The following is a 24,878-nucleotide window of genomic DNA, read 5'->3' as shown; positions in this document are numbered from 1 at the left end:
CTCAGCAGAATGTATTTTGGGGTGTAATTCTTGGTATGTGCATGCTATGTGTCCCTGGAACACCTAATGGTGTTCCTTGCATGTTGGGCCTCTGTATGTGGCCAAGCTGTGTAAAAGTCTCACATATTTGGTATTGCCATACTCAGGAGGAGTAGCAGAATGTATTTTGGGGTGTCATTTTTGCTATGTACATGCTATGTGTTGGAAATATCTTATAAATTGACAACTTTGCGTAAAAAAAAATGCGTTTTAATTTTTTTCCACATTTTCCTGAAACTTCTGGAAAAAAATAAACCATTTAAAAGACTCAATATGCCTCATAGATTATACATTGGGGTGTTAGCTTTCCAAAATGGGTTCACTTTGTGGGCATTTCCATTGTCCTGGTGCTCCAGGGCCTTCAAAAATGTAATAGGTGGTTGAGAAATGAGATGTGTAATTTATGCTCCTAGAACGCCTAATGGTGCTATTTCAATATTGGGCCTCTGTATGTGGCCAGGCTGTGTAAAAGTCTCACACATTTGGTATTGTTATACTCAGGAGGAGTAGTAGAACATATTTTGGGGTGTCATTTTTTCTATGTACATGCTATGTGTTGGAAATATCTTATAAATGGACAACTTTGCGTAAAAAAAAATGCGTTTTCATTTTTTTTCCACATTTTCCCAAAACTTCTGGAAAAAAAATGAACCATTCAAACGACTCAATATGCCTCATAGATTATACGTTGGGGTGTTAGCTTTCCAAAATGGGGTCACTTTGTGGACATTTCCATTGTCCTGGTGCTCCAGGGCCTTCAAAACTGTAATAGGTGGTTGAGAAATAAGATGTGTAATTTATGCTCCTAGAACGCCTGATGGTGCTATTTCAATATTGGGCCTCTGTATGTGGCCAGGCTGTGTAAAAGTCTCACACATTTGGTATCGTTATACTCAGGAGGAGTAGTAGAACGTATTTTGGGGTGTCATTTTTGCTATGTACATGCTATGTGTTGGAAATATCTTATAAATGGACAACTTTGCGTAAAAAAAATGCGTTTTCATTTTTTTTCCACATTTTCCAAAAACTTCTGGAAAAAAATGAACCATTCAAACGACTCAATATGCCTCATAGATTATACGTTGGGGTGTTAGCTTTCCAAAATGGGGTCACTTTGTGGGCATTTCCATTGTCCTGGTGCTCCAGGGCCTTCAAAACTGTAATAGGTGGTTGAGAAATAAGATGTGTAATTTATGCTCCTAGAACGCCTGATGGTGCTATTTCAATATTGGGCCTCTGTATGTGGCCAGGCTGTGTAAAAGTCTCACACATTTGGTATCGTTATACTCAGGAGGAGTAGTAGAACGTATTTTGGGGTGTCATTTTTGCTATGTACATGCTATGTGTTGGAAATATCTTATAAATGGACAACTTTGCGTAAAAAAAATGCGTTTTCATTTTTTTTCCACATTTTCCAAAAACTTCTGGAAAAAAAATGAACCATTCAAACGACTCAATATGCCTCATGGATTATACGTTGGGGTGTTAGCTTTCCAAAATGGGGTCACTTTGTGGGCATTTCCATTGTCCTGGTGCTCCAGGGTCTTCAAAACTGTAATAGGTGGTTGAGAAATGAAATGTGTAATTTATGCTCCTAGAACGCCTGATGGTGCTATTTCAATATTGGGCCTCTGTATGTGGCCAGGCTGTGTAAAAGTCTCACACATTTGGTATCGTAATACTCAGAAGGAGTAGCAGAACATATTTTGGGGTGTCATTTGTGGTATACACATGCCATGTGAGAGAAATAACCTATTACATTGAAAATTTTGTGAGAAAAAAAAAAAAAATCTTCATTTTGCAAAGAATTGTGGGAAAAAGATGACAACATCAAAAACCTCACCATGCATCTTAGTAAATACCTTGGAATGTCTACTTTCAAAAAAGGGGTAATTTGGGGGGTATTTGTACTTTCCTGACTTGTTCGGGTCGCAAGAAATGAGATAGGCCACCAGTACATCAGGTGTGATCAATTTTTTATGATTCGCACCACAGCTTGTAGACTCTCTAACTTTCACAAAGACCAAATAATATCCACTAATTTGGGTTATTTTTTACCAAAGATATGTAGCAGTATAAATTGTGGCCAAAATTTATGAAAAAATAATTATAATTTGCAAAATTTTATCACAGAAACAAAGAAATATGCGTTTTTTTTTCAAAATTTTCGGTCTTTTTTCAATTATAGCGCAAAAAATAAAAACCCCAGAGGTGATCAAATACCACCAAAAGAAAGCTCTATTTGTGGGAAAAAAAGGACACAAAATTCATTTGGGTACAGTGTTGTGCCAGCCCCAGTGCCATCTGTCAGCGACATCTGCCAGCGACATCTGTCAGCGACATCTGCCAGCGACATCTGTCAGCCCCATCTGTCAGCCCCATCTGCCTCCAGTGCCATCTGCCTCCAGTGCCATCTGCCTCCAGTGCCATGTGTCAGTGCCACGTGTCGTCAGTGCCACGTGTTGTCAGTGCCACGTGTCGTGAGTGCCACCTGCCACGTCAGTGTCACCTGTGATCAGCGTCACCTGTCAGTGTCACCTGCCACATCAGCGTCACCTGTCAGTGTCATCTGCCAAATCAGCGTCACCTGTCAGTGTCATCTGCCAGATCAGCGTCACCTGTCAGTGCCATTTGTGATAAATAAAAATGTCACAAAGATTGTATTCAGCTGAGGAGGCATATGATATTCTTGCAGCCGACGAGAGCAACGGGGAGGTTTCCGCTTCGGATTCCTCCTCATATTCAGATTGTGACTCTGACATGGACTACGAGCCTGTCCTCAGCAGCGGTACCATGACAGCCTCAGAGGAGGAAGATGATAGTCCGCCCTTCAGGCGAAGGCGCACTGGTGAGGAGGCGGTACCATCCACCAGCACCGCAGAGCCACCCACCGGCAACCCAGTGCCATCCACCGGCACCACAGTACCTCGGCAAAGGCCACGTACAAGTGGGGTGTCAACTCGGCCCCAAAGGGTTAGGTCCCATGCCAGCCTTCCCTATTCCCTCCAGAACCCCTTGTGGCTTCCTCCTAACTCAGGAGAAGCTAACGTTCCCCCTTTCACTGCCAACCCAGGAGTCCAGGTGGACACACACAATTTTTCCCTGATGGACTTTTTCCACCTAATTTTTACAGAGGACATGCTTGAATCCATTGTGGTCCAGTCCAACCTATATGCCCAACAATTTATTGAAAGCAACCCAACGTCCTCTTATGCCCGTCCCTACAAGTGGAGAGCCCTAACAGTGGAGGAGTTTAACATTTTTTTGGGCCTCACATTTTGTATGGGACTAAACAATAAAAATGAAATATGTGCATATTGGTCATCCCGTCCCATCTATCACATGCCCATCTTTTCCTCAATAATGTCCCGGACCAGATATCTAATGATAATGAGATTCCTACACTTTAACGACAATACCCAGTGCCTTCCCCGGAATGACCCAAATTTTGATAAACTTTACAAAATTCGGCTGCTAATAAATAATTTTTCTGAGATCTTCCCCCAGTTGTTTACCCCAGACCAACACATATGTATGGATGAGTCCCTGATCAAATTTTCTGGCAGGCTGGGCCTAAAGCAATTTATTCCCTCCAAAAGGGCCCGCTATGGGGTGAAAATGTATAAATTGTATGATCGAGCCACAGGGTATACATATTCCTTCATGGTATACAAAGGGAAGGACACCCAGCTACATCCCCCTAATTGCCCCGAATACATCGGATCGTGTGGGAAAGTTGTTTGGGAACTCATAAACCCACTCCTGGAGAAAGGCTACCATCTGTATGTGGACAATTTTTATACCAGTTTACCCCTGTTCCGCAACCTCCATAGAAAGCAAACTCCAGCATGTGGCACCGTAAGAACGAACCGGAAGGGCTTTCCCCAAAGCCTCGTCAACAAAAGGCTAAGAAAAGGCGAAGCGGCGAGTTTACGGAACGAGGAAATTTTGGCTGTGAAGTGGAGGGACAGAAGGGATGTCTACATGCTTTCTTCGATCCACAACAACACTTTTGTTGAGATCACCAGGAGGGATGGCCCAATACAAAAACCCACTTGTATCCATGAGTACAACATGTTCATGGGGGGTGTCGACTTGAACGACCAGATGCTCGAACCCTATCTTGCCACGAGAAGAACATACAAGTGGTATAAAAAAATTTCAATTTATTTCTTTAATTTGGCCATATACAACACATATGTAATTTATCGTAAATCCACAGAAAGACCCATACCCTTCCTTGGCTACCAGGAGGAAATCACCACTGCCCTTATATACCCCAACGGCCCACCACAAAACATTCGATCCGATGTAATTAGCAGACTCTCTGAACGCCACTTTCCTGATAAAATCCCTCCCAGACCAACAGGCCGAAGACATCAGAAAAAATGTCGGGTGTGCAGCAAAGGAGGATTGAGAAGAGACACCACTTATCATTGTGCCCAATGCCCTTCCCAACCAGGCCTCTGCATAGGTGACTGTTTCCGCCGTTACCATACTTCAGTGAATTATTAGTGAAGTATGGTAACCATAACCCTCACTTCCTGCCATTTACCTTCAAACCCCTTATGCCTCTGCTTGCTCTGTAACTGACCCTGGCTTGTTATTCGACCACGCTTCTGCCTACTGATTCTGTTTATGCCTCTGCCTGATCTGGAACTGACCCTGGACTGTTATTCGACCATGCTTCTGCCTTCTGATTCTGTACATACCTCTGCCTGATCTGGAACTGACCCTGGACTGTTTGACCATGCCTTTTGCCTGCCTCTTGGACTGATCTTGTACCCTCTCAGTGGACTAGTGGGATTCATAACAGGGGTCTCACATATGTGAGGGGCTCCAGAATAGTTTTTTTGGATGAAGAAGACAATTTCCTTTGTTTTCTCATTCCTAGATTAGGGTCTGGAGACTCGGAGGCTTCAAAGAGATTTGGATGGGAGAAGCCTCTACCCCTATCCCCATTCTGTCCTGAACAAGGCCCTACTTCTGCCTGCTGCCTGTAGGACCTATACCATCATGCCTCTGCCTGTCGCATGAACTGACCACACCACATGGATGGACCATGTTCCTGCCTACTACCAGGACCAATATTTTGGCAATGCTGACGATCTCTGCCTGCACTGACCTTGGACTGTATATGGACAGTATCCCTGCCTGCTGCCAATATTGACTATGGACAGTATACCTGCCTGTTGCCTGGAAAATTGTGTTCACTTTTGCTGACCAAGTCCCTGCCTGCTGCCTGGACCAGTGCTATCATCCTGTGGACAACTGCGCTGCTAAAACCACAGGTAATCTTTTGTTTACTCTTTTCTCAGCAGAATGTATTTTGGGGTGTAATTCTTGGTATGTGCATGCTATGTGTCCCTGGAACACCTAATGGTGTTCCTTGCATGTTGGGCCTCTGTATGTGGCCAAGCTGTGTAAAAGTCTCACATATTTGGTATTGCCATACTCAGGAGGAGTAGCAGAATGTATTTTGGGGTGTCATTTTTGCTATGTACATGCTATGTGTTGGAAATATCTTATAAATTGACAACTTTGCGTAAAAAAAAATGCGTTTTAATTTTTTTCCACATTTTCCTGAAACTTCTGGAAAAAAATAAACCATTTAAAAGACTCAATATGCCTCATAGATTATACATTGGGGTGTTAGCTTTCCAAAATGGGTTCACTTTGTGGGCATTTCCATTGTCCTGGTGCTCCAGGGCCTTCAAAAATGTAATAGGTGGTTGAGAAATGAGATGTGTAATTTATGCTCCTAGAACGCCTAATGGTGCTATTTCAATATTGGGCCTCTGTATGTGGCCAGGCTGTGTAAAAGTCTCACACATTTGGTATTGTTATACTCAGGAGGAGTAGTAGAACATATTTTGGGGTGTCATTTTTTCTATGTACATGCTATGTGTTGGAAATATCTTATAAATGGACAACTTTGCGTAAAAAAAAATGCGTTTTCATTTTTTTTCCACATTTTCCCAAAACTTCTGGAAAAAAAATGAACCATTCAAACGACTCAATATGCCTCATAGATTATACGTTGGGGTGTTAGCTTTCCAAAATGGGGTCACTTTGTGGACATTTCCATTGTCCTGGTGCTCCAGGGCCTTCAAAACTGTAATAGGTGGTTGAGAAATAAGATGTGTAATTTATGCTCCTAGAACGCCTGATGGTGCTATTTCAATATTGGGCCTCTGTATGTGGCCAGGCTGTGTAAAAGTCTCACACATTTGGTATCGTTATACTCAGGAGGAGTAGTAGAACGTATTTTGGGGTGTCATTTTTGCTATGTACATGCTATGTGTTGGAAATATCTTATAAATGGACAACTTTGCGTAAAAAAAATGCGTTTTCATTTTTTTTCCACATTTTCCAAAAACTTCTGGAAAAAAATGAACCATTCAAACGACTCAATATGCCTCATAGATTATACGTTGGGGTGTTAGCTTTCCAAAATGGGGTCACTTTGTGGGCATTTCCATTGTCCTGGTGCTCCAGGGCCTTCAAAACTGTAATAGGTGGTTGAGAAATAAGATGTGTAATTTATGCTCCTAGAACGCCTGATGGTGCTATTTCAATATTGGGCCTCTGTATGTGGCCAGGCTGTGTAAAAGTCTCACACATTTGGTATCGTTATACTCAGGAGGAGTAGTAGAACGTATTTTGGGGTGTCATTTTTGCTATGTACATGCTATGTGTTGGAAATATCTTATAAATGGACAACTTTGCGTAAAAAAAATGCGTTTTCATTTTTTTTCCACATTTTCCAAAAACTTCTGGAAAAAAAATGAACCATTCAAACGACTCAATATGCCTCATGGATTATACGTTGGGGTGTTAGCTTTCCAAAATGGGGTCACTTTGTGGGCATTTCCATTGTCCTGGTGCTCCAGGGTCTTCAAAACTGTAATAGGTGGTTGAGAAATGAAATGTGTAATTTATGCTCCTAGAACGCCTGATGGTGCTATTTCAATATTGGGCCTCTGTATGTGGCCAGGCTGTGTAAAAGTCTCACACATTTGGTATCGTAATACTCAGAAGGAGTAGCAGAACATATTTTGGGGTGTCATTTGTGGTATACACATGCCATGTGAGAGAAATAACCTATTACATTGAAAATTTTGTGAGAAAAAAAAAAAAAATCTTCATTTTGCAAAGAATTGTGGGAAAAAGATGACAACATCAAAAACCTCACCATGCATCTTAGTAAATACCTTGGAATGTCTACTTTCAAAAAAGGGGTAATTTGGGGGGTATTTGTACTTTCCTGACTTGTTCGGGTCGCAAGAAATGAGATAGGCCACCAGTACATCAGGTGTGATCAATTTTTTATGATTCGCACCACAGCTTGTAGACTCTCTAACTTTCACAAAGACCAAATAATATCCACTAATTTGGGTTATTTTTTACCAAAGATATGTAGCAGTATAAATTGTGGCCAAAATTTATGAAAAAATAATTATAATTTGCAAAATTTTATCACAGAAACAAAGAAATATGCGTTTTTTTTTCAAAATTTTCGGTCTTTTTTCAATTATAGCGCAAAAAATAAAAACCCCAGAGGTGATCAAATACCACCAAAAGAAAGCTCTATTTGTGGGAAAAAAAGGACACAAAATTCATTTGGGTACAGTGTTGTATGACTGAGTAATTGTCATTCAAAATGTGAGAGCACCAAAAGCTGAAAATTGGTCTGGTCAGGAAGGGTGTTTAAGTGCCCAGTAAGCAAGTGGTTAATGCATCTTTTAGGGTTTGCCCCCCAAATATCATGTTTCCCTATTGTATGGATTCTGACCAAATCCTTTTGGGCAGGAGCACCCCACTCCCTAACCAGTGCCTCTCATTAGTGTCCACCTGTGTCATAAGTGGAGTCCTTTAGTTCTCCCATATAGAGGAGTGTATGGCTCCCATGGTTAACAGAAGCAGGATCTCATATTCTATGGATAGCATAGGATGCACTAATCATGGGGTACTTTGTCACAGTAAGTGGGCTTAAAGCGGTGTTCCAGCCTCAATTTTAGCACTGTAGCTGCTGACTTTTAATGAGGACACTTACCTGTCCAGGGAGCCCACGGTGTTGGCCCCCGAAACGATCTGTCCATGGGATCGGGTGTCTGCGCCGCCATCATAACGAAGGGAAACAGGCAGTGGAGCCTTGTGGCTTCATTACCCGTTTCCCACTGCACATGCGTGAGTCACGTGATGCTTTGTGAATGGCCCTGTTGATTTCTGGGACACACACATGTCCCAGAAGACAACGGGGCAGCTCGCCGAAGAGGCGGAAGTGAAGGAACAGCTGAATAGGAAGAGGCAGATTAGGAAGACTGCCTAGCAACAGGAGTTTCTAGTAAGTAAAATAAAACATTTTTCAAATTTTTTTTAGATTTTTTTTGAGAATATTAATGTCATTTTTTATTTTATGGTGGCCGCTTTAAGCACCCTATAGCAATATGGTGTGACCAAATCCCCATATTTTTTGACAATGCTTTTTGAAAATGTTTAGGTGTTTTAAATAGCATTGCAGGAGGTAAATGTCTCTTTTGCATGTGTGCGCTGTAATATTTTGTTCTACTAACGAGTCACATGACACCGGGGAGGGGAAATGGCTAATTGGACCCAATTTGGACATTTTCACTTAGGGGTGTACTCACCTTTGCTGCCAGCGGTTTCAACATTAATGGCTTGTGTGTTGAACACTCACTACTTTACATTGTAGCAAAGTGTAATTCCCTCATTGTTGTCACATGAAAAGATATAATAAAATATTTACAAAAATGTCCACTCACTTTTGTGAGATACTGTATATATATATATATATATATATATATATATATATATATATATATATATATATATATATATATATATATAGGTTTTGGGTTTAATACTGCTTTAAATCGCACACACTCTAAAACTGAACCACTTCCTGCCCGCCGTTTATAAATGTCCTCAGAGGGGAAGGGTGATATCTTGGTCATCGTTGCAGCTGCAGCTATGATCAAGATATAATTCTCTTGGGCCAGCGATCTGCACAAAGTAAAAGTAATCCGAGCAGCTAACAAGCCACTGGATTTTTTTAACAGGTGACAGAAAATCTATCAAAGGTGTATTTTTAAATAAAAAATTGCATTTGAAAAAACGCTGTGCAAATATCGTGTGACATATAAATATACAATCCTCATCATTGTAATCTACAAGGCCTCTGCTAAAAAAAAAAAAAAAAAATACAATATTTGGGAGTTCTAATTTGTTTTCTAGCAAACAATTATGTTTGTTTACATGTGGGTGAGGAATGTCAGAATTGCCCTGGACTGGAAGTGGTTAAATGAAAACAACCCTCCATCAATAAGAACAGAAACAAGCAGCAAAGGGGATGTTTGTCTAAGGGCTAGCAATACAATTTGTTGCTGACATATACAGTAGTTATTTTACACACACTGACTCTATTGGCAGCCCTCAGTCCTTCCATTTATAGGAAAAGATATCCAGCCTCGCATTACTGTCTGTTTGGGTCTGCTGACCGGGCCAAAAGGATCCATAGGGTACTATGGGTGGAGGCTAAAATTTGTCTACTGTAAATCCATCTAAATTATGTCTGTTGTTTGCATCCTGGAAAATCTCCTCCTTGTTACATACTTGGTTTAAAAGAAGGAAGTACCTCATAAAATCTACGTGAACTTTGGTTTATGGTTAAATGATTTTCGCTGGTGTTTTTTCTTCATAATAAACAACTTGACTTCCTTCTCATATAGTCAGGACATTTCTGCATCTGATCTAATAAGGAGGTGCTGTAAGTATAAGAAAATTGGAGTAAACTTTGTTTCATATTGTTTCTGTATGTAAGTGGCCATATTTTAAGCAAAGGTTGTTTTCGGAAGTAGAGACTGTGCTTAATTATTTCTTAGTATTGTTTCTTAGTATTATTTCTCAGTAGTAGGCTGATAAACTACAGGAATTATTTTCAGACCTAGGATCCTATGCTTGCTTTAAATGTCCAATTTGGAGGAACCTACTATTATGTTTTTAAATTCCCGCAAACCTGATTGTGTAGTTAAAGTGAACCTGAATATATATATATATATATATATATATATATATATATATATATATATATATATATATATATATATATATATATATATATATATATATATATTCAATAGGTCAGCCCCTGCAAGATACTCATTGTTCCTAAAATCTTAATCTTGTTAACTTTTTTTATTTTCTGCAAGAACACAATGGTGAACATTGTCTGCTTCTGTAGAAAAAGGAAACATTTAATATTCTGATGTTCTACAAAATAACCAATCGCAATCAAAGTGTATTTTCTGCATCAGTTGTGAAACTATCAAGAAGAAACGAATTGGCTTTTATCTTTCACTTTTATAGAATATCCCCATTTACAGTTATAAACTATAACGTTTTGAATCAATTGGTTTATTTCCCATGTAATAGGGGGGATTTACTAAAACTGGAGAACACAGAATCTGGTGCAGTTGTGCATTGTAACCGATCAGCTTCTAAGTTTTGGCTCTTGCTCACACTGAAAATCCTTTCAAACCCGCATTTCAGTGAGAGTTTGGGGGCAATTTAAAAGACATCTGTGCAGGTTCATGCACAGATGTCTATTGCCCCCGAACTCACCAAAAGTAGTGCAAGAAGTACTTTTGGAAATCGGTGCGGTGCAGCGCAGCAAAGTCTGCATCACACCGATTGGGACAGTGCCATTGCCGGCAATTTGATTTGGCATGCAATTTGACATCAAATTGCATGCCAAATCGCAGCGAATTGCCGGCAATGGCACTGTCCCAATCGGTGTGATGCAGACTTTGCTGCACTGCACCGATTTCCAAAAGTACTTCTTGCACTACTATTGGTGAGTCAAATCGCGCAGATGTGAACGGGGGCTTATTGTCAAAGCTTGATTGAACAAGCTGAAGTTAGAAGCTGATTGGTTACTATGTACTATGTACAGCTGCACCATATTCTGTGTGCTCTGGTTTTATTAAATCTCCCCCTGAGTGGTTTGTGTGTCCAGTCATGTTTGTGAGCAGTGCTTTGGTACATAAATACAATTATTAGACCATAGAAGTCTCAGTTTTTACACGTTCCTTACATTAACTTTAAGGAGGAACTGTAGCCTTTCTGATTACATCCCTAACACATTTTTATAAAAAAAAAAAGGAGATTTAGAAAAACAAGGGTGGGATTTACAGCCCACTGACACATTTTTGAATTGTCATCTGAAATGTTGAATATGCCAAGGTAGGGTAGGTGTGGAGTAGTGCCACAGCATCTGCCCTTGTCTGATATACTGGGGCAGTGCAAAGGCAATAGGCTAAATTTATTAAAGGGGTTGTAAAGCTTTGTTTTTTATTTTTTTAAATAGGTTCCTTTAAGCTAGTGCATTGTTGGTTCACTTACCTTTTCCTTTGATTTCCCTTCTAAATTTTTTTTTCTTTGTCTGAATTTTTCACTTCCTGTTTCTCCTCAGTAAACTTCACACCATCATCCGAGCGGTGTTTAGCCAGCCAGAACAGCTTACTGAACAGCTTACTGAGGAGGAACAGGAAGTGAGAAATTCAGACAAAGAAAACAAAGAAAAAGGTGAACCAATAATGCACTAGCTTAAAGGAACCAATTTAGAAAATAAAAAAACCAACCTTTACAACCCCTTTAAACCATATTTCATGTGTCATTTAGCATAGCAACATTATTTTCGAAAGACGTGAGTGTTATTTGCTGATAATAATGGTTGTTATGGCAAATAACAGTCACTATAGCTTAGATATGTAGAAAGCATTGTGCAAAGGTATATAAAATATCAGCCAATTTTGCATATGTGAATTATCTCTGGAAATTGCAATTATGAGTACGATTAACCACTTACAGACCGGACCATTTTGCTGGTCAAAGACCAGACCACTTTTTGCGATTTGGCACTGTGTCGCTTTAACTGACAATTGCGCGGTCGTGCGACGTGGCTCCCAAACAAAATTGACGTCCTTTTTTTCCCACAAATAGAGCTTTCATTTGGTGGTATTTGATCACCTCTGCGGTTTTTATTTTTTGCGCTATAAACAAAAATAAAGCGACAATTTTGAAAAAAAATCATTATTTTTTGCTTTATGTTATAATAAATATCCCCCAAAAATATATAAAAAAACATTTTTTCCCTCAGTTTAGGCCGATACGTATTCTTCTACATATTTTTGGTAAAAAAAATCCTAATAAGCGATTATTGATTGGTTTGCGCAAAAGTTATAGCGTTTACAAAATAGGGGATAGTTTTATGGCATTTTTATTAATATTTTTTTTTTTTACTAGTAATGGCGGCGATCAGCGATTTTTATTGTGACTGCGACATTATGGCGGACATATCGGACATTTTTGACACATTTTTGGGACCATTGTCATTTCTACCGCAATCACTGCTATATAAATGCAGTGATTCCTGTGTAAATGACACTGGCAGTGAAGGGGTTAACCAGTGGGTGGCAGTGTAGGGGTTAAGTGTTCCTAGGGGTGTGTTACTAACTGTTGGGGGCTGGGCTTTAATTTAGTGAACACGGATCTCTGCTCCAATAACATGGAGCAGAGATCAGCGTCACTAGTTGCTAGGCAGAATGGAGAAATGCTGTTTACAATGGAATTTCTTCATTCGGCCCCTCCGTGAGACGATCGCGGGTATGCCCGCGGCGATCGAGTCCACGGGTCCCGCGACCGGACTCACGGGGGTCCCGACCAGCGCGGGAGCGCGCCGGCGGCGGCACAGTCCCGATGGCAGGGCGCCAAATTTAAAGGGATGTACAGGTACGCCCATTTGCCTGCCCGTGCCATTCTGCCGACGTACTTCGGCGTGCGCTGGTCGGCAACTGGTTAAATACGATTAAAAGAGAAGAATGGCCAACTAACAGGACCTGTGACCCAGAGTCAGTTTGGTAGCAAATATATGAGTATGTGAGAGAACCACCGTTCCAGGTAAGTCCACAAATCCAAGAAAACAGCTCCTCCAGGAATGGAGAAGCCCAGGTGCAGGCACGGCATATACTTGTTACATATAATTAAAGAACTCTGGATGGCCGCACTCCAAGATAAATTCAAATGCCTTTTATTCGTGAAGCAGAATCACACAAAAGTGGGTCCCATCAAAGCAACAAATCTAACGCGTATATATATCTAACAATAGCTAACACTAGCTATGAGTAAGCACTCTTGGTAGTGTGAAACGCGTTAGCTATTGTTGCTTTGGTGTGACCCACTTTTGTGTGATTCTGCTTCACGAATAAAAAGGCATTTAAATTTATCTTGGAGTGCGGCCATCCAGGGTTATTCAATTATTTGTAACAAATATATGAGTATGGATGTTTATTTTTTTTCATAAACTCCTTTAACCACCTCAAGACTGGACTGTTTGGCTCTTTTCCTGCCTAGGCCATTTTCAGGTTTTAGCACTGTTACTATTTGAATGACAGTTACTCTGTCATGCAACACTGTACCCAAATTAAATTTTTATCATTCTTGAGACAAATATAACTTTCTTTTGGTGTTATTCACTATGCTTTTTGTTTTTTGCTATATAAACAAAAAAAAATTATAACATTTTGCAAATAAATAATCTTTTTTCATAAATTTAGGTCAAAATGTATTATGCTATATTTCTTTGGTAAAATTATCCAAAGTTACACAGTTACATAGTTGGCAAGGTTGAAAAAAAGACACAAGCCCATCAATTCCAACCTGCATGTGCACACTTTTATGTCAGTATTACGCTATATCCCTGTATGTTGTGGTCCTTCAGGTGCCTATATAATAGGTTTTTGAAATTATCTATGCTCTCTGCTGAAACTACTGCTTGTGGAAGAGGATTCCACATTCTTACCGCTCTTACTGTAAAGAACCCTCCACACAGTCGCTTTTCCTCTAATTTTAGTGAATGGCCGTGAGTCTGTTTAAATGCCCTTTCATGGAAAAATGTTATCGCTATTGTGGGGTCACCAGTATGGCATATGTACATTGAAATCATATCCCCTCTCAAGCACCTCTCCCCCAGAGAGAATAAGTTCAGTGATAGTAATCTTTCCTCATAATTAATGTCCTCCAGTCCCTTTATTAGCTTTGTTACCCTTCTCTGTACTCTCTCCATTACCAGCACATTCTTCATGAGGACTGGTGCCCAGAACTGGACGGCATACTCCAGGTGCGGCCAGAAAAAAGTCTTGTAGATTGGGAGAATTATAGTTTTATCTCTGGAGTTAATTTCCTTTTTAATACATGCCAATATTCTATGGGCTTTGTTTGCAGCAGCCTGGCATTGCATGCCATTGCTGAGCCTGTCATCTGCTAAGACCCTCAGGTCCTTTTCCATCCTAAATTCCCCCAGAGTTTCTCCCCCTAGTGCAGGCATGTCCAAAGTCCGGCCCGCGCGCCAGTTACGGCCCGCGGTCCGGTTTTGAACGGCCCGCCTGGTCTTTCTCAATTTATTGTGCTGCGGGATCAGGGCTGTCAGATGAGCCCAATCCCCAGCACTGTGAGAAGCTCCGTGAGCTTCAAAAGTGAAAGTAAAGTGCAGAGGATTGTGCTGTGCTCTCTGCTTCCCCCTACAGTGCAGTACCCGACTGAATGAGGAAGCTGCAAAGGTATTGTACTATGCTACAAGCTAGATTAGTGTTAAAAAGGCCTTTATTCATGTGTGTGTATGTATGTATGTATGTGTATGGATGTGTCTGTATTTGTGTGCATGTATGTCTGTATGTGTGTGTGTATGTGCACATGTGTCTGTATGTGTGTACGCACATGTGTCTGTATGTGTGTGTGTGCACATGTGTCTGTATGTGTGTGTGCACATGTGTCTGTATGTGTGTGTGCACATGTGTCTGTATGTGTGTGTGTGTGTGCACATGTGTCTGTATGTGTGTGTGTGTGTGTGCACATGTGTCTGTATGTGTGTGTGCACATGTGTCTGTATGTGTGTGTGCACATGTGTCTATGTGTGTGCACATGTGTCTGTATGTGTGTGTGCACATGTGTCTGTATGTGTGTGTGTGCACATGTGTCTGTATGTGTGTGTGTGTGTGTGTGCACATGTGTCTGTATGTGTGTGTGTGTGTGTGTGTGTGCACATGTGTCTGTATGTATGTGTGTGTGCACATGTGTCTGTATGTGTGTGTGTGCACATGTGTCTGTATGTGTGTGTGTGCACATGTGTCTGTATGTATGTGTGTGTGTGCGCACATGTGTCTGTATGTGTGTGTGTGCACATGTGTCTGTATGTGTGTGTGTGCACATGTGTCTGTATGTGTGTGTGTGCACATGTGTGTGTGTGTGCACATGTGTCTGTATGTGTGTGTGTGTGCACATGTGTCTGTATGTGTGTGTGTGCGTGTGCGCACATGTGTCTGTGTGTGTATGTGTGTGTGTGTGTGCACATGTGTCTGTGTGTGTTTTTTTTTTTTTTATTGCACTGCACCAAAAGCACCCTACATTTTCCAATGTGTGGGGTACCATTAAGAATTAACGGTGCCCCCTAAAGTGCAGAGCATTCGTCTGTGTGTTGGGAACGAGTGCGACAAAGGCAAGAGAATTCTTGTTGGGCTGTGTATTAGTGCTCGGATGGACACAATGTTCAATGGTTCAAAGAATGTCAGGCAAAATGGTCGGCCCTCAGGCATGTTCACTTCATCAAATCTGGCCCACTTTGAAAAAAGTTTGGACACCCCTAGGGCCTAGTGAGTAGATTGCATTCATGTTTTTGACACCTAAATGCATTATTTTACCTTTTTCTACATTAAACCTCATTTGCCATGCAGTTGCCTATCCCATTAATCCAAATCATTGTTTAATATTTAGTCTGTTTGAAAGTTATAGTGTCTGCAAAGTATGGCATACATATATTTGAAGATTGATCAGTCCTAATGTACTGACTCATTTATTCAGGCCTTACAATGCAAGGACAGTACAAATATGCCCCAAATAACCCATTTCTGAAAAGTAGACAGTCCAAAGTATTTAGTAAGAGGCATGGAGAGTTTTTTGAAGTTGCTATTTTTTGTTACAATTGTTTGGAAAATTAAGTAATTAAATAAAAAAAAATTGTTGTCATTTTAATAGGCAAACTTACAATATAACCCCTTCCTGAGTATGGGAATACCACTGTGTGAGACAACCACACAGAGAGGTTCAAAATCCAAGGAGCATCTTTAGGCATTCCTGGGCTTAAATTAAACATCTAATATCCTGACTACCTATTACATTTGTGGAGGCCCTGGAGCACCAGGACAGTAAAAACACCCACAAATTACTCCATTTTGGAAAGCAAACACCTCGAGGTTATATTTTAAAAGGCATAGTGAGTCTTTTGAAACTTTAATTTTTGACACAAGTTTTTGGAAAATACAGGATAGAAAATGAAAATACATTTATTGTATACCAAGTTGTCAACTAATAGGATATTAACACACATCATATACATACTTAAAATTACACCCCAAAACACATTCTGTTTCTTCTTCTGAGAATTGTGACACCACATGTGTGTGACTTTCTCACAGTCTGGCCACATAGGGGGCTCACAATTCAAGGAGCACGTTGAGGAATTGTAGGAGCATACTGGGAATTATGCATCTAGTTTTCTGACATTTTTGGAGGCCCTGACGCACCAGGACATTCGAAACACCCACATTTTGAAGCGTAAATGCCCCAAGGTATTTTTAGAAGGTATGGTAAGTCTTTTGATGACTTTATTTTCTACCCACACGTTTTTAAAAATGCAGAAAAGAATTAAAATTATTTTTTAAAAGAAAGATATAAATATAATAAGATATTTTTTACACACAGCATGGGCATACTTAGAATTTCACTCGAAATACATTCTCCTACTATTCCAGAGTATGGGGATACCACACGTGTAAAACTTTTTCACTGTCTGGACTGTACCAGACATTGCATCCTGTATATAACACATCAACCGATTATGTCAAAACCAATGCACTGTAATGGTTTCCCCTGAATGACTGGTCAGGGAATATAGCTTAGTATAACATTACCTAAAGCAGTCCCTGTTCCCATAAGCCAAGCAAGCCTAGGCTATTGGTACATGTTTGCTCCTAGGTATGCCATGCTCAGTGGCCATAAAGTACAGGAGGCTAAAGAAAGGAAGAACAAAAGAGTTACAGAGGTTCCAGGAGTGCAGTTGTCAGCAGGGGATGCCTCGCAAGAACATAGTCAGCAAGATGTGTGGATGGGCCAGTTCAGGCCACAGGCAGAGACATGGTCAGCAAACAGGCAAAGGATTGGACCAGTTAGCAGGCAGAAACATAGTCAATAAATAGGCCACGTTCAGTACAGGCAACACTGCACTGGTGTGGTGGTGATCAGGAACACTATTGCTGGCTCCAATGTCCTGGTGACAGTGGGACTTGTGTAGTGGCGATCGAAAACACCAAAGCTGGCTTAAACGTGTCTTGTGACACTGAGGACTTGTGTGGCAGCAATCAGGACACTGCTGTTGACTTACACTAGTCTGGTGATACTGGAACTGGTGTAGCAACAATTAAGGAAGCCATTGCTGGCTTACACTGGTGTGGTGACACTTCTACTGGTGTGGCAGTGATAAGGAACACTGCTGATGGCATACACTGGTCTGATGACACTGGGACTGGTGTGATCAGGAAAACTGTTGCTACAATGGTTTAGTGTGATGTCAGTCAGGATTATAGTTACACTAGTCTGACTACATGTTGGCTGGTGTGGTGTTGATCGTGGTGGTGAACAAGTCCTTATTGTGACACTATGACTGATGTAGTGGTGATTAGGTACACTGACTGGTGTGGCCATGATAAGGAATACTGACTGGCAGCACTGGTCTGGTGATATTTTACCACTGTGTTGGTGATTATAGACAATGTCTAGTGGCAGTGACATACAATGATATCAGAGCAGCCAGCAATTGCACATGATTATTATAGTGACATTGCACTTGCTCCGGTGACAGTATGATTTCTTATACAGTCATGATCGCTGTATAAGTGATCATGTCTTTCACTGAAATTTTACTGACATTTTTCAAATAAAATAAGAGAGATAAAAAATCGGTACAGAAACAAAGTGTAACCATAAAGTATCAATACCCCTTATACAAATATTGCTCCCAAAATACAAGGAAAGAACGGCAGCAGTCTTATACTATAAACAGACATGGTTAGACTTACAGAGCATCAGAGGGGGGAAACAGGGAACTCAGTGGTTTTAAGCTGCAGCACGTAGAACCTTCACAGTTCTAGGAATCAGGAGGTCATTTAAGAAGATGGGAAGTGGTCCATCCAGGGTTGCCAAGTCCGTTGGAATTTGTCATACTTGTCCTCAAGGATCGCCATCAATCTTTCATTAATAAGCGTGCTGTGAACCCGGTTTTTAACCTCTTTAAAGCTAAGAAGTGTTTTTTGCGATAATTTCTAAATGTGTTTGCCATCATTCAATTCAATGCCATTTTTTTTACTGCTGTGATAGCTATGATTGGCAGGTATCACATGGTATAGGGCTGCTGTGATTAGTACCATACCATGCAATCGTTGTGACCATTCACAGAGATTACACAGTAGTTAACAGCGAATGACAGCTTTGTTTACTACTGCTGACTCTGATTGCAGTGATTGATCACAGCAATCATATGGTTTTGGGCCAAACACTGTGGCCCTTTACCCAGCTATATACAGCCAAGCAGGACAAGTATTCTTCTGGGAGGACATACTAGTAAAATCTTGTGTGACCTTGGGGCCACACAGTGGTGTGATCTGTGACTGTCTAAGGCCACGCACAAGTGTCTGTTCTGGGGGGATGTATGGGTACATCTCCTGAGAATGATACTTGTCCTGCCCGGCTGTATATATGCAGTGGCTGGGTGGGAAGTTGTTCATACATGTCCATATTTTATTTTATATACAGTCAAATCCTAGTAGCAGATAGAGTGATCACAAAGTGTGACTTGTTTTCCTATTCTCATGCACAGTTGATAAATCAACCTGCTAAGGTGGTCACAGGATTATGAAAGCAAACTGTAAAATGTCAGAAGGGCACCAATTTTGCCTTTATCTAGCTCAAACTTTTTTTTTTAAACGGGGTTAGTGCCAGGGAAGGTTAGAATCTGTCAGGTTTTTATTGCAGTCACTGGCAATAATGGGAAGATATTCCCTTACTTTCTGTTTTGATAACAACAATGTTGTCAACAGGACAGGAAGTGAGGTGACATCTCTCTAAAGGCAAAAAAAAACAAAAACATTATTTTGTCCTAGGGAAAATTCTTTTAGCTTTTAAAAATATATTTTAGTGCCAGTGTCATCAGACCAGTGTATGTCAACAACAGTGTTCTTTATCGCCACTACACAAGTCCCGGTGTCACCAGACCAGTGTAAGCCAGAAACAGTGTTCCTGATTGCTGCTACACCAGTCCTAATGTTGTTAGACCAGTGTAAGCTAGCAACAGTGTTCCCTGATCACTGCTACACCAGTGCCAGTGTTACCAGACCAGTTCAGGCATCAATAGTGTTCCTGATAGCTATCCACGCGAGTGCCAGTGTCACCATAGCCAGGCCAGCCATCAACAGTGTTCCTGATAGCTAACCACACCAGTACCAGTGTCTCCAGAGCCAGTGCAGCCATTAACAATGTCCCTGATCGACACCACATAAGTACAGTGTCACCAGTGCCAGTTCAACCAGTAACAGTGTTCTTGATTACCGCCACACTAGTGCAATGCCTGCCACCGGTACTGACCTTGGCCTGTTTATTGACCATGTTTTTGTTTGCTGTCTGAACCAATGCTTTGGCTGTTTGCTGATCATGTCTCTGCTTGTAGCCAGAATTACCCATTTTTCCCATGTTGCACTCACTAAATTCCTGTGAGACATGAGTCTCATCCATTGCCTGCACTCCTGGAACCACAGGAGCTCTTTTGTTCTTTCTTTCTTCAGCCTCCTGTACTTCACCTGACTTGTGACCATGGCATTCCTGGAGGTAGCCACGTACCAGTAGCCACGTCACTTCCGCACAGTATTGTTTATATATTTATAGTACTGATTACGATCCCCCGGAAGTGACGAGGCTTTATCGCGCCACTTCCTCAGATGACAATGTGCGTTCCAATGCATAATAGTGTAAAGGTGGTAAGAAGGATTGTAAAAGATTTTAGCATATATGTTTGGCGGCCACTTATATACTTATTTCCTATCTACAGAATAATTTGTGCCACGAGCACTGTTGTGGGTTGTACCGACATATAATGAAATAGAGGTGTGGAATGCAAGCCTGGCGGCCATTTTGGCCCTAAAAAAACGGAAGTGACACATGGTGACACATGAGGATAGAATCTTGCTTAATGGGCTTATGTGGGTATAAAAGTAAGTCTGGCTGCAGTGGATGGGCACCCCGGACGATGTCTATGAGGACAAAACGCGTCGGGAGGACTCCACTGCCGCCATTTTTTATTGAAAATGCTTGTTAAACGACATAAATGTGAGTTTGTTACTACATTTTTTTAAATAAATTTTAATTTTAAGTGGAATTACGCTATATGGCCTTATCTCTCCATTCTATGTGTTCATCACTCTGAGTTGGGCCTCTATGTAATTGGAGAAAACCTATGGTTACCATTTGTGTTTGGGAAAGACTGCCCTGTCGCCTTTGATATTTCAGCACCTGCGAGTTTGAGTCCCTACAGTTACTATAAGAGCGTGTACGACCCTTGGAATATACATTCTTTTGGGTCATATACATTCGGTAAGCCTGCATCTGCTGAGGGGGTGGTTTTGGCACATGGGTGTTCGCATGTCATCCTTCTAGGATTGGACGGTTTACTTGAAACTTAACTACGCACATGGGACTTGAATATTTTCTTTCAAGAAAAGAGACTTAATAATTATAATTTTCTTTTTATGTTCACTGTTTTTATTTTTATATACATGTGGATACATATAAACACAATTTCACATGAAATTGGTATAAGAATATTTTTTGGTGTTTATTAGTATAATACTTACCATAGGTATCACGAGAATTTACGTGGTCATATATGTGGATGTTATACAGTTTTCACAAAATTTGCACAATATTTTCTTAGCGCTACACTTCTTTACAAAAGGTAGCCAGGTACCAGTAGACCAGGCTTGCTTGGCTTATAGCAACAGGGACTGCTATATTTGACGCTATATTCCCTGACCACTCGTACAGAATCGACTATTATAATACACTGTTTTGGAAACAATTGGTTGATTTGTGTGATACACAAGATACGTCAAACATGTAAAAAGTGCTTTTCATTTTCTTTCAGAATTTTCCAAAAATTTGTGAGAAAAAAATGAAGTCTTCAAAAGACTCCTCATGCCTTTTAAAAATACCTTGGAGTGCTTACTTTAAAATGTGGTCATTCTGTGGGTGTTTCTACTGTCCTGGTGCTCCAGAGCCTCCAAAAATGTGATAGGTAGTCAGAAGATTAGATGCATAATTTTAGCTTCTAGAAAGCATTAAGGTTTCCTTGGATTTTGAACCTCTTTGCCCTTGTGCACACGGTCGGAGAATCCGTCGGAATGTGTCCTATCGGACCGTGTCGTCGGATAATCCGACTGTGTGTGGTATGCATCGGACTGATTCCGTCAGAATATCCGTCGGACCCAATTTTCCAACATGTTGGAAATATTTCCCGACCAACTGGGCCGATCGGACATACTCCGATCATGTGTAGAGAATTTTGATTGGACCAAGTGCCACGCATGCTCAGATCAAATTCCTACATCAAAGGAATATATTCAGGCTACCAGCCTGAATATAGTCCCATCGTAACGAAATTACGTCATCACGTTCTGAAAGATCGGATTTTTTGCCAACTTTGTCCGACCGTGTGTATGCAACAGTTTCGGACAAGATCCAATGGACAAAATCCGACGGGCAAAATCCGACGGATTTGGTTGTCGAAATCTCCTACCGTGTGTACAGGGGCTAAGTGTGGTTAGGCTGTGAAACATGTGGTATCAATATACTCAGGAGGAATAGGGTTTGCTTTTGGGGTGTAATTAAGTATGCTTATGATGCGTGTTAGAAACATCTTAGTAATAATCGACCTTGTGTAAAAAAAATAATTTTTATTTTTATTCCGCATTTTTCAAAAACTTGTGGCAAAAAAAGACTTACTATCTCTCTCACAGGATACCTTGAGGTGGTTGCTTTCTAAAATGTGGTCATTTGCGAGTGTTTCTCCTGTTATGGCACTTCATGGGCTCAATAACTATTATGGGATAGTCAGGAAATTAGATGCATAATTTATTCTCCTTGGATTTTGGGCCCCTCTATGCTTGCAGGCTGTGAAAAAGTCCTACATGTGTTGGTATCCGCATACTCGTGAGGAGTAACAAAAAATGTGTTGTGGTGTAATTGTAAGTGTGCTGGGCAATATCCCTTGCTCCCTATCCTGTATGTGGGGATCCGTGGGGCACGCCGTCCGCCCTGGCAGTGTTTACTTACTTGCCAGGATGGATGGCGCACTCCACAGATCCCCACATACAGGACAGGGAGCAATGGATATTACCCAGTACACTTTTTTCCCCTTATCTGAAGGATTGTAAACAGGCCTGACCTGGCCTATACTGGGAGACCATTCTATGATCAAGCAAGTTTCTACTACCAGCTCAACAAGCCTATTGTGTGGGGAAAGGCATATTGTATCTTCTGTGGAGCATTATAGGTTGAAAGGAGGCTAGACCAGACCTCCCTCTACGCCACTTATTGACAGCGACAATTCAGTCTCTGCCTGAATACTTGTACACCTGGGGCCTGCACTCTGCACGATTCATTTTATGCCGAAACATAAATTATCCTATATAAATATCCCTGACGAAAGGGCTTGCTAACCAGCTTCTTGTAAAGCATAATCCAGGAAAGTTTGTTTTTGGGAGCCACTATTTGAACAACTGGAGATTTTCAAGGCTTTAGCAAACCTTATTTTTGCTGCCAAAAACATGAATAATATTAAGGTCTGAGTGTGTCTGGGGATATCTGTTATTGGCTCATTCAGGAGTGCTGTTTTTGCGTATTTGGATATGTATTTGTTACAGATTAACCACTTCAGCCTTGGAAGGTTTTACCCTTTTAATGACCAGACCATTTTTGCGATACGGCACTGCATTATTTTTAACTAACAATTGCGCAGTCGTGCAACGCTGTACCCAAATAAAATCAATGTCCTTTTTTTTCCCTCGGTGGTATTTGATCACCTCTGCGTTTTTTATTTTTTGCGATATAAACAAAAAAGAGTGACAATTTTGCAAAAAAATGTAAAAAATGTTTTACTTTCTACTATAAATCACATCCAATAAAAAATGTAAAAAATCTAATTTCTTCATCAATGGATTCTGCTACATATGTTTGATAAAAAAATAAAAAAAAGACAAGCCTATATTGATTTGTTTGCATAAAAGTTATCATCTCCATAAACTATGGGAAATTTTTATGCCATTTTTATTTATTATTTTTTTTTACTAGTAATGCCGGCGATCATCGATTTTGACAAGATTTTTTCTTCCATCTCAGGTGATTTTTTTCAATTGAGATGCTATTTTTTTAGAGTGCTGCCCAGTTGGTGATAGGGGAGATATCTGAGGGATCATTATGTTAAAAAAAAAATATTTTACTTGCAGTTCAACATCAAAACACGTGGAAGGGTTACTCAAAAGAGATTAATTCGATTTTAATTAGAAGGGCCCTGTGCGCTTGCAGAGAGAGGGGAAGATTGCCAGAAGAAGTAAATGGTCAGACCAGGCCACGTTTACAAGCCTACTAAATCAGAATACTAGAACACTGAAGAAGGTGGTGAAGAGGTGGTCAATATGGGAATAGGCCCCATGCGCATTTGAATAGTGGGTATAATCTTTTTTGGATGCATTCAGATATTAACTAGGTCATGGTGCTAAATCATTTTTGCTAACTTGGTTCCTATCTTGGGAAAATGGTTCCTATCTTGCGACACTGGAGTCTAGGGGACTTTATGACCTATTCCTGGAAAGTTGATTTCCAGGAATAGGTCATAAAATAGGGTCCAGAAGAAATGGGGAAAAGTCACACCACTGCTTCCCTGGGGACCCCTACAGAATCTGTGGAGGAACATTGTTCCTCTCAGTCTCCACTCTGCTCAGTGGTACAACAACACACTGCCACCTATAGACTGGAGGATAAACTACACCTGGCAACAAGCTGCTGATCAAGATTTTTTTCCAACAAACCTGTTCAACAGAAGCCAATCATTAAACCAGCTTCTGAAAAGTGGGAGCAGCCAACTGAAATGTGGCTGGTCCCTGTTGAACATGCTGAATTTCAATCCACATATATCAAGATTCAGTCAGCCTACCAGGACGGACCTATACTCTTTCAATTTCTGAGGCAGTGTTGATACCTTTATATTGCCATCAACATAATGTCTGTACACCCCCACACAATAAATCCAATACTAAATATACAGCCCTAACCAGCGGTATAAAAACGCATTTCTGCTACACAAACATGAACATCCTGGAGGTAGACCACAGTAGCAAATAATAGCTACCAAAATTATTTACAAGAATTATACTTACAAAAATCTGTTCAAAGTATTCACTGAAACTGAAAATTACATGGTTTTATAATGTATTTACCACGGGCATAGTGTGAAGGACAAAGTGTAACATGAGTTATTGCTGTGAACTTTGATTTATTGCCATTATTAGTTTCATTATGCAAAACATTTAACCAATTATGTGTTGTAGATGTGAACATATTTATTTCAGTGAGGCAACAATAAAACACCAACCCTTATTGCAGGA

The 24,878-nt window shown here is 40.6% G+C and overlaps 1 protein-coding gene across 3 annotated transcripts in view; it reads left to right on the top strand.

The window, feature by feature from the left end:
• The first annotated feature begins 9,744 nt into the window (after window positions 1-9,744).
• Window positions 9,745-24,878, top strand: part of LOC143962635 (NACHT, LRR and PYD domains-containing protein 1 homolog) — a 59,931-nt gene continuing 44,797 nt past the window's right edge. The window contains exons 1-2 of one of the 3 annotated variants that reach the window (XM_077471963.1): window positions 9,754-9,829; window positions 11,534-11,646. The gene's annotated coding sequence lies outside the window, so the exon portion shown is untranslated. Of the gene's footprint in view, window positions 9,830-11,533; window positions 11,647-24,878 lie in introns of all 3 variants that reach the window. The other 2 variants (XM_077471962.1, XM_077471964.1) reach the window with 2 other exon arrangements.

The sequence above is a fragment of the Lithobates pipiens genome, unplaced genomic scaffold, assembly GCF_037356315.1.
Source record: "Lithobates pipiens isolate NorthernLeopardFrog02 unplaced genomic scaffold, aLitPip1_a1.2 Scaffold_8, whole genome shotgun sequence".
Taxonomy (NCBI): Eukaryota; Metazoa; Chordata; class Amphibia; order Anura; family Ranidae; genus Lithobates; species Lithobates pipiens.
The sequence above is the reverse complement of the archived record's forward strand: the minus strand, read 5'-3'. Positions and strand labels throughout refer to the sequence as shown.